This window comes from Papilio polytes, unplaced genomic scaffold (assembly GCF_000836215.1).
Source record: "Papilio polytes unplaced genomic scaffold, Ppol_1.0 DF823177.1, whole genome shotgun sequence".
Lineage (NCBI taxonomy): Eukaryota > Metazoa > Arthropoda > Insecta > Lepidoptera > Papilionidae > Papilio > Papilio polytes.
Window position 1 is genome coordinate 3,325,663 of NW_013526027.1, and position 10,442 is coordinate 3,336,104.

The window sequence follows — 10,442 nt, forward strand, 5'->3', positions numbered from 1 at the left end:
CGTTCTAATTGCGCCAAAAATATCGATACAAGATAAATATTACGTTATAAGGTATGCATTTACTGATACGAAGCACATTCAAGCAAAAAAAAGAGACATTTCAAACATCAGATAAAGTTGTCTATGGAGCAACTGGATACAGCCCAATGTGCGACGTCCGTACCTGTTCGTGGCATTACGGACCATGGAAATGTACCTTTATCTTCAACTTAAATTATTTAAAAACAATCGAATGAAGCAATTAGAGTGACCATATTATGATATAATGATTATTATTTGACATAATAAAAAACAAAAGACAGTTTACCAGACTCTTATTTACAAAGGGTGACCGCTTTGGTATGTTTTCTATGGTTACGTAAGAATTAAAGAACTCCATATAAATATAGTAAAGGGTTATCAAAAGGTGACATAGTTAAGAAGGTGACGGCTGTAATGACGAATAGTAAATCGGTATTGGGGAACGAAAATCTATTGTGCAGTCCAGTCCTTTCCGTACATTAGTGATGTAATGAAGGAAGCGATTGCAGCGCCGCCAAGCCAGGATTTACATTTTACAGGTTTACATTTGTTAAATTCTCAATTGCAAATGTCATAATTACAGTTACCATAATAACCTTGCTTCGTTAATGTTGGCAGCTTGTACTTTATGGTACCTTTTCCCACATGAAAGTATTATTCCAATTTTTTTATACCCTAAGTTTAATAGCGTGAAAACATATATCCCAAAACGATTGCTGACATCTGACGTCACGAAGTAGTGTGTTCACGCTTTATTATATTAGTATAGATAGTATAGAAGTATAGATTATGAACGTAACAACAATTTACGTTAAATAAGTGTTACTCGAAATTCCTAGGTATAAATAAACTTTTCCAAATTAGTTTTCTCAACTGAATTAACTATATTTAAACGTTCTAAGCTGTTACATAAACATTATTTAACATTCCTAAAGAGTCAAACAACAGCATTAGTTTCAATTTGACTGCAGCGCTGTACCTAGCTTGAAATTTCAGGGATTTCAGCTCGTCTTAATTGCTTAACGCAGTAAAGCCTTCGCTTAAATCACCTACATTTAGCATAAACTCGCGTCTAAATAGTACTAAATGATTGCCTCACATTTTTATTAAAAGTATAACTAAACTTGAAGAGTTTAGTTATACTTTTAATAAAAATGTAGTAAATTTAAGTTTGAAGAGACATACAAACATATATTCTGATAAGATCGCATAATCTTACTTCTTACTAATATTATTAATGCGAAAGTTGAAATGGATGGATGCTTGTTTGTTAAAGTTTACCACCTAATTATCTGGGTGGACAGAGTCGCGGGTTAAAGCTATTTATCTTGTAAAGATTCTTTTACCCTAAAAAACTTGTTTCAATATTTCTGTCCAATGCAAATATCTAAGAACAAGAAATGTATCAACTAGCCGTACTCGTATATCTAGTCGGATACAAAGGAATTTAAATCATATTGTATGCATAAGTAAACATTCAAATATAAACGAAATATTTAACATTTCAAATGTACTATTTAATGTATTCATGTCTGGGAGTAAATAGAACTCGATCCGATAATTCAAAATCCTTTCCTATAACCATCACAATATTTGCCAGCATTGTCCAAACATAATTATCGCGCGGCAAACGCGAAAAGCGCGGGAAATTGAAGAGGGCGCTGCGAGCGCGATACTGAGACATTTTATTTCTAACAAATTGTCATGTCACAAAAGCTTGCATAATTTAAAGTTAACGCTTTACTTATTTCACTAAAAATAAAAGATTTAGATAAAATTTTTACATAACAAAGGTATAGAAAATCACCTTTATAATAATACATTTTAGAATAAGTAAAAGAAAGTTTGTTCCGTTCTACCAATTAAATTCTCATAAAAGACTTTTTACCGCATCCATTTATTATATAGTGAATTGTCAAAAATAATTGCGTTCCTTTACACGTAAGTAATAATAATTTTAAATGCAGTATTTTTTAGAACAATGGTTCTTAATTTTAGCTTTACAATTCTGTATTTTCATCGTGCGTTATTAATTTTCTTATTTAAACTCTTCGCTTACGAAGCAAATTCGTAAATTACACATTATTCATGAAACGATACGTATTTTAATGGAAAACCTTAGGTTGAAGTTTCTCATTTTAACGTGAAATGGATTTTAACAAAACATAACCAAAGAGTTTGTTATAAAGATCAACAAACCTATCACAGGTTAATTCTAGCTACAATAAGAAACTTCACAAATAACCAATTAATAATTCAGATTGCCACATTAAGTCTTACAATATAATTTAGGATATAATTTCTCAGTAAGAAATGTTTTATTTGATTTTTCTTTCTAACCTAAAATACATTTTTCCATTTTTATAAACAATCGCGTTTGCTGACAGTTATATTACCTCTAACATTTATTTATATCGGATAATAAATTACATTTCTATTAATATTCTAAATCATAAAAGATACAAGAATAATTAATGTTATGTTATCGATTGTTAGTAAAAAAAACAACTGAGTCAGAACTGGTGCAAGGCCAAACTGGTTAAAGGTGGGTTCCCGACACTGAATCACCTGTACAAAACACGTATTCGTATCTCTTTCATTACCTTTAATAAGACAGAGACAGATAGTGTCACAGAAGTTAGATATATATTATATTATATTTCGCTAAGTTGAAATATTGAAGTTAAATTATAACTCTTTAAAAGGTAACATTATTATTTAATGATTTCTTCGAACTGAAAATGTATTTTTGTGTTACCTTTGAAACGACGAGATTTGAAATGACAAGAACGTCTTTCTGTTACGTAAGACTTCGTACTTTAAAAGAGCTGTTTCAGACCGTAATTAAAACAAATAAAAAGGTTTTTTATAACCTCCGTAGTTTGTTTCAAACATAAAAACGAAAACCGCAATGAAAACTTTATTTAACAATGGTGTAGAATTCTTGTTAATAAATCACTAACAAGGAAATTTCCGCGTTAACCAAACAATGGGTAAGTTGAATTTTATCTTAAATATTCCGGAGATAAATCGCTAACTGTTTCTGTAATAAGTTTTGTTGATAACTTAACATTGCTGTGTACATAACTAAACTTTAATTACTTCCTAATTATTTTAAAATTACTAAAACATTGAAGCTTAGATAAAATAGGTGACAGTTAACTTGAGTTAGTTTTCCAATCATAAAAATAACGATTTTCATTAAAGAAATTTACAGGAAAGCAACGCTTCTATATTTCATTCATTAGCTTTTCATTAGTTTAGTGGTTGAGAAAATAAGGAGTAAAAGGTTAGCATGTTATGAGAAGGGATGAATCGCATGTAACAAGAAGGACGTTTGTTATGAATGTGGAGGGGTACAGCGGTAGAGGTAGACCTGGAAAGAGATGGATGGATTGCGTGAAAGGCGACATGATAAAGAAGGGTGTGATGACTGTGATGACGGATGATAGAGTTATTTGGAGGACGAAAACCCGGTGTGCCGACCCTACAGGAGTAGGATAAGGTAGGGGATGATGAGTTTTCAATTTTCAAAGGGATATAATTTGTTACCTTTTTTACGACCAATAGTTCTCCTTTCATATGTGCCTCAAAGTCCTGGAATGTTGGGATTTATTTATGTTTGTATGTAAGTTTGTTTATAAACTGATTTTAAACACACGTCATTTGATATTGTTTTCCTTTTCAAGTAATAATTAACTAAAATCTTAACTCAATAACAAAAAGTTAACCACGTTAACAGCAGTTAACCTTCACGGTGCGCCAACGATAATGCACGTTATTTTAAATATTAATTCCTTCGAGTAATTACTGCTGTGATTATATAAAGACGCTATGAGGGTTACGTAATACAAGTCATTTTTTATAAGCTAACAACACACTAGAGTGGTTTCCTATTGTTTTATAATTATTAAAATATGTATTAAAAATTACAAGATAACCAATATTGTATGACAGTGTAATGTAGATAAATCAATACAGAATTGAATTAAAACATTCGCTTATCTACACAATAATTTTATATAGGTTATTTTTAAAAGATTTTAAATTATACATTTCATATTTTAGGTCAACAATATTAATAATTACACTCTTTAAAATAGTATTCATAATCGCTATTAACGTATAAAAATCATACATCCATTTTCCTAGTTCATAAAAAGAAATTACATCATTTTAAATCTCGTGATCTTCGTAGGATAGGAACTATTTTCATTTCGTTGTATAATTTGCGTTTTCGTGAAAATTAACATAGTATCTCCGCAGCACAAGGGGTTATGAATTATTCAAAATAAATGCATAATGCACCGATGTGGCTACGAATTGGTTAAATAATAGAATCATCTGAGAATGCAATGGACTTGTATAACGTTGGGACAGCGTTTAGGAAACACGATGAATAATTATTTATTTAGTTATAAGGTACGCCAATTGCATGTTCAAAGTTCACAAACAAATTCAGTATCTTACTGACAAAAAAAAAACAAAAAAAGTAGAACACACAGTTGACAGGCGTGTCGTTAGTACCTACAACTTTCTGCTTCGATTATCTTATTCTTGACACTTCCCTTAGTCGCCATTTAATATCAATAATTGATTTAATGTAACAATTAATAGATATAGTAAATGTATTTAGTCTAAATAATTAGTCAATAAGTACTAACGAGAATGTCTTCATGAAGAGGCAGAGGTTCCTTATTTAGCTGTATGTTTCTTTTGATTATCGGATAATGCTCGAAATAGTAAAGCGAACATATAATTCATATTTCAATTTAACAGCCGAGTTAGAATGTTCGTTACACTACAGTTGGTCCTCACCTTAACTTTAGTCGAACTGTTTCAATGTCATATTTGAGTGTTCCGCACAACAAACAGCTCAGAGCCGATGAAAAAGTCACGAAGAGTGGGTTTTTGTGGTCGCCTAGCGAAGGCCCTCGCGGCTATCAAAAAAGCCAACACTTTTTGCTGGAAGACTCTAGCTGGCTCATTTTTTATTTCATTCGCATACTTTGAAAGTTTTTCATTTTCGGATATAATCTTCTATCTAACTTGTTGTCGACTTGTAAAAAGTTGTTGTTAGCGGACTTCGGGATTGTTCGTGTATTGTTTACCTTATTTTTCTTACCTATTTTTTGAATACTTTACGTCTGCTGTTCTTGTTACATTTTTTTACCTTGTGCTACAAGTTGTATGAACAAGCAGATGTCATTTATATTTCTGATTCAAAATATGTTTTTTCTACCAAAAAAAGAAATAAAAAATAGTCTGTCATTAAGCCTTGAAAACTTTAAAGATGGTCTTACAATTAAAGACACTTCAATCTTACTAATGTTGTAAATGGGAAAATTTATATTGATGGATAGATGGATGTTTGTTAGAGTTTGTAGACTAAACTGCTGAACGGAATTCGGTATCATTTGGCATAGATGTACAGAATAGTCTAGATTTTAATTGCACGCGGACGGAGTAGTATGCGGAGCTTACTATACGGTAAAAATATTATTAAGAATATTCATCACTACTGCATTTGCAATTGATTTAAAAAATGCAAAATTATACAAAAAAAATGTGATTCGTAAAATACTTTGCATTCGTTCTCACAGCCGCGCTGCCACAGCCACGGGATTATTTTTTTTTTACTTTGTCTCTTGCGGTATTTACATACTTGGCACAGATCATCCTTTATAAACAGAATAAAAAATATTATCATACCAACTACAATATGGTGATGTTTAGTACTTTTAATTATTTACAAAAACAAGTAACAAGCAAGTCCGTCAATACAAATAAAAAGGATCTTTGATCCTTATAATGAAATTTGCCAAAATCTCACTTCTTACTAATTAATCCGAAAGTTTGGATGGATGTTTGTTAGTTTGTAGCAGAAACTGCTGAACAAATCTCGATGAAATTTGGCAAAGACGTAAAACATATTCTGGAAGAAAACATAGGCTACTTAATATGTTTTTTTTTAATTCGGCGCAGACGCAGTCGCGGGCGAAAGCTTCTTCTTCTTCTTCTTCTTCCTTAGCTCTACAGCCTTTTGTGGGCCTTGGCTTGGTCAAGCAATTTTTTCCACTTCGGTCTGTTAATGGCTACCGATTTCCAGTTGGGCGAAAGCTAGCACTTGTATTAAACAGAGATGCCCTATTTTTGTTTCGTCTAACAGACGAAAGATATGTAGTACATATTTTCTGAGAGAACCAATTGATAGAAGCGATCTGCAGATGAGAGATCCTTGTTTGAGTGCAATCAGGCGACATTTCGACGACCCGAAATATTATGTTTAATGTTTACGTACAAACAAAACAGTGTATTGTCTGTCAGCGGATAAACAGCGGTGTTCCGGGCGCGCTGCGCTGCCGCTCGCAGTCAACATCATTGTTGAACCGATGTTTATCTCTGACCCATCTTAAAATAAATGACGCAACAACAAATGTCCAACACATAACTGAAGACTTGTATTGATACCTTTATTTCAATATGTTACGACTTGCACTCAGAGATAGAGATTAATGCCGAATATTAAAACTAATAAACACTTTGTAAGCACTGCTTATCATTTAAGGTGTCGTTAAATGTCGTTTCACTATTCGTAAGACATTAACGGTCTCTCTAGGGTTCTATTAAGTATCCAAAACATAAGTCGGAGTCGGAGAAAAGAACTATTTTTACTGTTCTTATGGAGTTTAAGTATGAGATTAATTTAAATATAGTATCATAAATATAGACAAAAGCTAACTAAAAAAGAACCAGGAAAATCCTAACAAGTCTTGGTATGCGAAAACTTCTTGTATACGCTCTTTTTTGTGGTTTTTGATAGCTCTATCTGGTGCTAGTTAAAAAGGAAGGTTAGAATTGTTTTAAATAAAAAAAATCCAGGATATTAAAGAAGCAAGTGTATTAAAAAAAGTAAAGACATAAATAAGGTTACTTATTTCAAATTTTAGGAGTTAATAAAATAATTAATATCGATTTTTAATTAGTACTGATTTCGATGATACCGATGTAATAAATCGCATTCTAGAACTGCAATAACAAAGGAATAGCAAAACTCGTAAACAAATAGGCCTTTTACTTAATCATAAATAATAAATATGCGACATTTATTTTATTATTCAAGTATTGATTAAAAAAAAAACATGAATTGCCAGCCAATACCAAAAAGCTTTATAAGTGTTCGGGAAACATTATTAAAAACTTTGACTCGTTAATTCACAGCTTAAATTATGTTAAAAAATGTTTAATGTAACTTAATTAATTACAGTTCATGTTGCCTTTATAATTAAACTAAGGTAAATACATCATTAAAATGAATTCTGAATATATTTTGGCGATCATTTTACACGCGAAAATATCACGATTTATAAAAAAAACTGTAAAAATGCATATCGTGTCGATAAAAATTCAAATAAAGGTTTTGCTAATATCAATCGAACGGGAAGTAACGAACGTTACTAATTAAAACTCAGCTGACTGTATCGTTTTAATAAAAAAAATACGGAAACAATACCATTCCAACTAATGCAACAATAAAAAAGAAACTAAAAAAATAAATTGTCTATGGAACAATGCAGTTCACAGCCTTAAGTAACGCGATCAGAAAGCAGAACTGACAAATTTATTGGAACATTACCTTTGCTAATAAAAGAGTTTCCCTTTACTTTTACACAGGCCTATAAATTATCTAATAAGACAATAAATAATAATAACAGAAAATAAATAAAATATAGAGAAAAAATACCTTTTAGATCGGGCTGAAAAAATCCTGGCTCACTGCACAGACGAAATTAAAAAAAGAAAATTAAATCACTCAATATTCGAATTAGGAATCCGAATCACACACGACGTGTTATTATAGAATCGGCCGTGGCGGAGTGCGGACGCGACGCGATCTGCGCCGGTGGAACGACGCGGAGCGACTGAGTGAGGGAGGTAGCCCACCGACCGATATCCACTTTTACATCTGCGTGCAACTTGAAAACAATGAATCGTTTGTTTATACCTTGTTAATTGATACAAGGCTAGATCTGCCGATATGCAAACAACACCTGCTCACTATCTGTAAAGCTATAAGGTCGAAAGTTGCTTGTGGAAGATTTAAAGAATCGTTTTTGTAGATGTTGTGTATAACGTGAGATGACAATATGAATTGGGTTTGTTTGCGGACGTGGTGCAGCCTCGCAGCTCGGCGCAAGGTCGCGAAGGTGTCAACGAGGTGCGCAAGGTGTTGCCGATGTCGGCTGCTGTCAGCGCCCCTGGCATTAAATAATCTCTATTAGGTAACAATTATCACAAACATTTGAACTGACATAACAATTTTTTCTTCAATGATAAAATTGGTCAAAGTCATCGTACCCAAAATAACTTACGAATAATCTATGTTGTCAGCACTCAGGAATAATTTAAAGTAAATCAACAGTTTTGAGCTTTTTATTAAAAAGCTCAACGCTATCGTCGAATCAAAATCACTTACTTCTGACTACCTCTTTAGATTAAAGGCGTGATTGTTGTATTTTAACTTATGTTTTAACAAAAAAGTAAATAGTTTTTTGAGTCATCTCTTAAGAACGCTGTTTTAAGATATTTCTGGAGGTGTTTTTGTTTTCTTTTGATATACTCTATGATGAAACCATTATTTGTTTTCTTTTCGTGAATAGAACAGTTTATTAAATACTTTCACTTGTTGATTCATCACCTATTTATTAATAATTAATAATGTTAATATAATATAGAGTCAATTAAAAATAAACCGTACTTATTATGTTTTCATCGCAGTTTTATTATAATTTAATATTTTTATCTAAAGATTTTACATACGTTTTACAGTTGTCTTTTTAAATGTATTTTTTTATTCTGTAAACTTTTTAATTCTAATTTCACCGAGCTCTTACATTGTTATCTAATTAAAAAAGTGTTTTTCTACATAAAGTTAAAAATGTCCCACTTTTCATAACAAAAACAAGCTATAATCTGTACTCAATATGGGCAGATAGTACACAATGTAGGTTACATCTTATAAGGTTTCGTCTAGGCCGACAATAAGCCTTAGGAACCCAATAACTCTTAAGTGAACTGACTTACAAACCGGTTTAACTCCTTTTGGTCAAAGCCCTGCTTAAAACAAATCAATAACCATCGCATATGATATATGGATCTTAGAGGGCACACCTTTGACTAAACTATTGCAACTTGTAATAAAAGTTACACCGACAAGTCGAATTTAGAAATAATTATGTCGTGTGTTTAATAAAAGGAATTTTTGACCGTCCGCACACCTTTGATTAAATAATCGCACAACGGTCGTGCGATTGTCCATTGTTTTGCAGCCAATTCAACTTAGTTGCACAACTAAAAACCTAGCAGTGTGCGGACCTTCATATAAGTTCATAGGAATCAAATCAGACTAAACAGTTGTGCGATAGTTTGAACTTTAATAAGTTAAACGTATCATATTAAACTTTAAATCTCGAGTTTAATGGAAAATATTAATTTAAAAAGAAAACTTGTGACAACCCTAAACCATCTCATTTATTTTGCTTACAAGAATTAAGGAGGGGTCCCTCCAATTAGTCGACTATATTCCCCTTTTGCTTTCTTGTATTTTTACTTTTCTTTCTTTATGTCTATATTTCTTTGATGTATTCCCACATAATTAACATTAAAAACCTTTTGGCGTTGGATTCGAATTAAAAAATCACGCTTAAATGTATAAAAAAGCCACAATTTTCCACTTTGATACCCTTAGAGCGATCGTAGATGCTTTTGAGTCGTAGTCGGTGCAATTAAATTGGCTTTAAAATTAAATAGAGATTGCTCTCTTTGGTATCGCAAAACGATTTTTAAATCATTTTTATGAAACTAGATAGAGATCAAATATCAAGCACAAGAGAATGAATCGTTTCGTTTTGTAATAAACCTTAAGGGCGTACGCACACTTGAAACTAAACTATAGCACAACTGTTAAGTCGCACTTTGATTTCTATGAGCTTATAAAGAGGTGGGCAACTACTCGAATTTTTAGTTTGTCAATCGACAATCGCATAACAGTTCTGCGATAGTTTACGCAAAGGTGTGCGTCCACTATAAAAATACCTTTAAAATAATATACACACAACAATATAAAATTTAAGCAATATTAAGTTTATTTTATAAATTCAATATGTGGATGTATTTTTTTAATTTTGACATATCTTTTATTATCATCAAACAAATAATTGGACAATACGACGTTTTCCCTAATTTCCTCAGAGAGCATTACAAGAGAAATATTATGGTTAATACTGATGGATGTTTTCCTTAAAACACTTTATGTCCCGCGGTTTGATGTTCCAAAATAATAGACGCTATTTACTTACTTCCAAAAAAATATTTGAAGAATGAAATATTTAATGATGTAGGTACAGTCGTGGAAATCCGCG

General features: G+C 31.7%; 1 protein-coding gene across 2 annotated transcripts in view; it reads right to left on the minus strand.

The window, feature by feature from the left end:
* LOC106105179 (Ig-like and fibronectin type-III domain-containing protein C25G4.10) overlaps window positions 1-7,960 on the minus strand; it is a 72,461-nt gene extending 64,501 nt beyond the window's left edge. For both annotated transcript variants that reach the window (XM_013285433.1, XM_013285432.1), the window contains exon 1: window positions 7,766-7,960. The gene's annotated coding sequence lies outside the window, so the exon portion shown is untranslated. The remainder of the gene's footprint in view (window positions 1-7,765) is intronic.
* Between the last annotated feature and the right edge of the window lie 2,482 nt (window positions 7,961-10,442).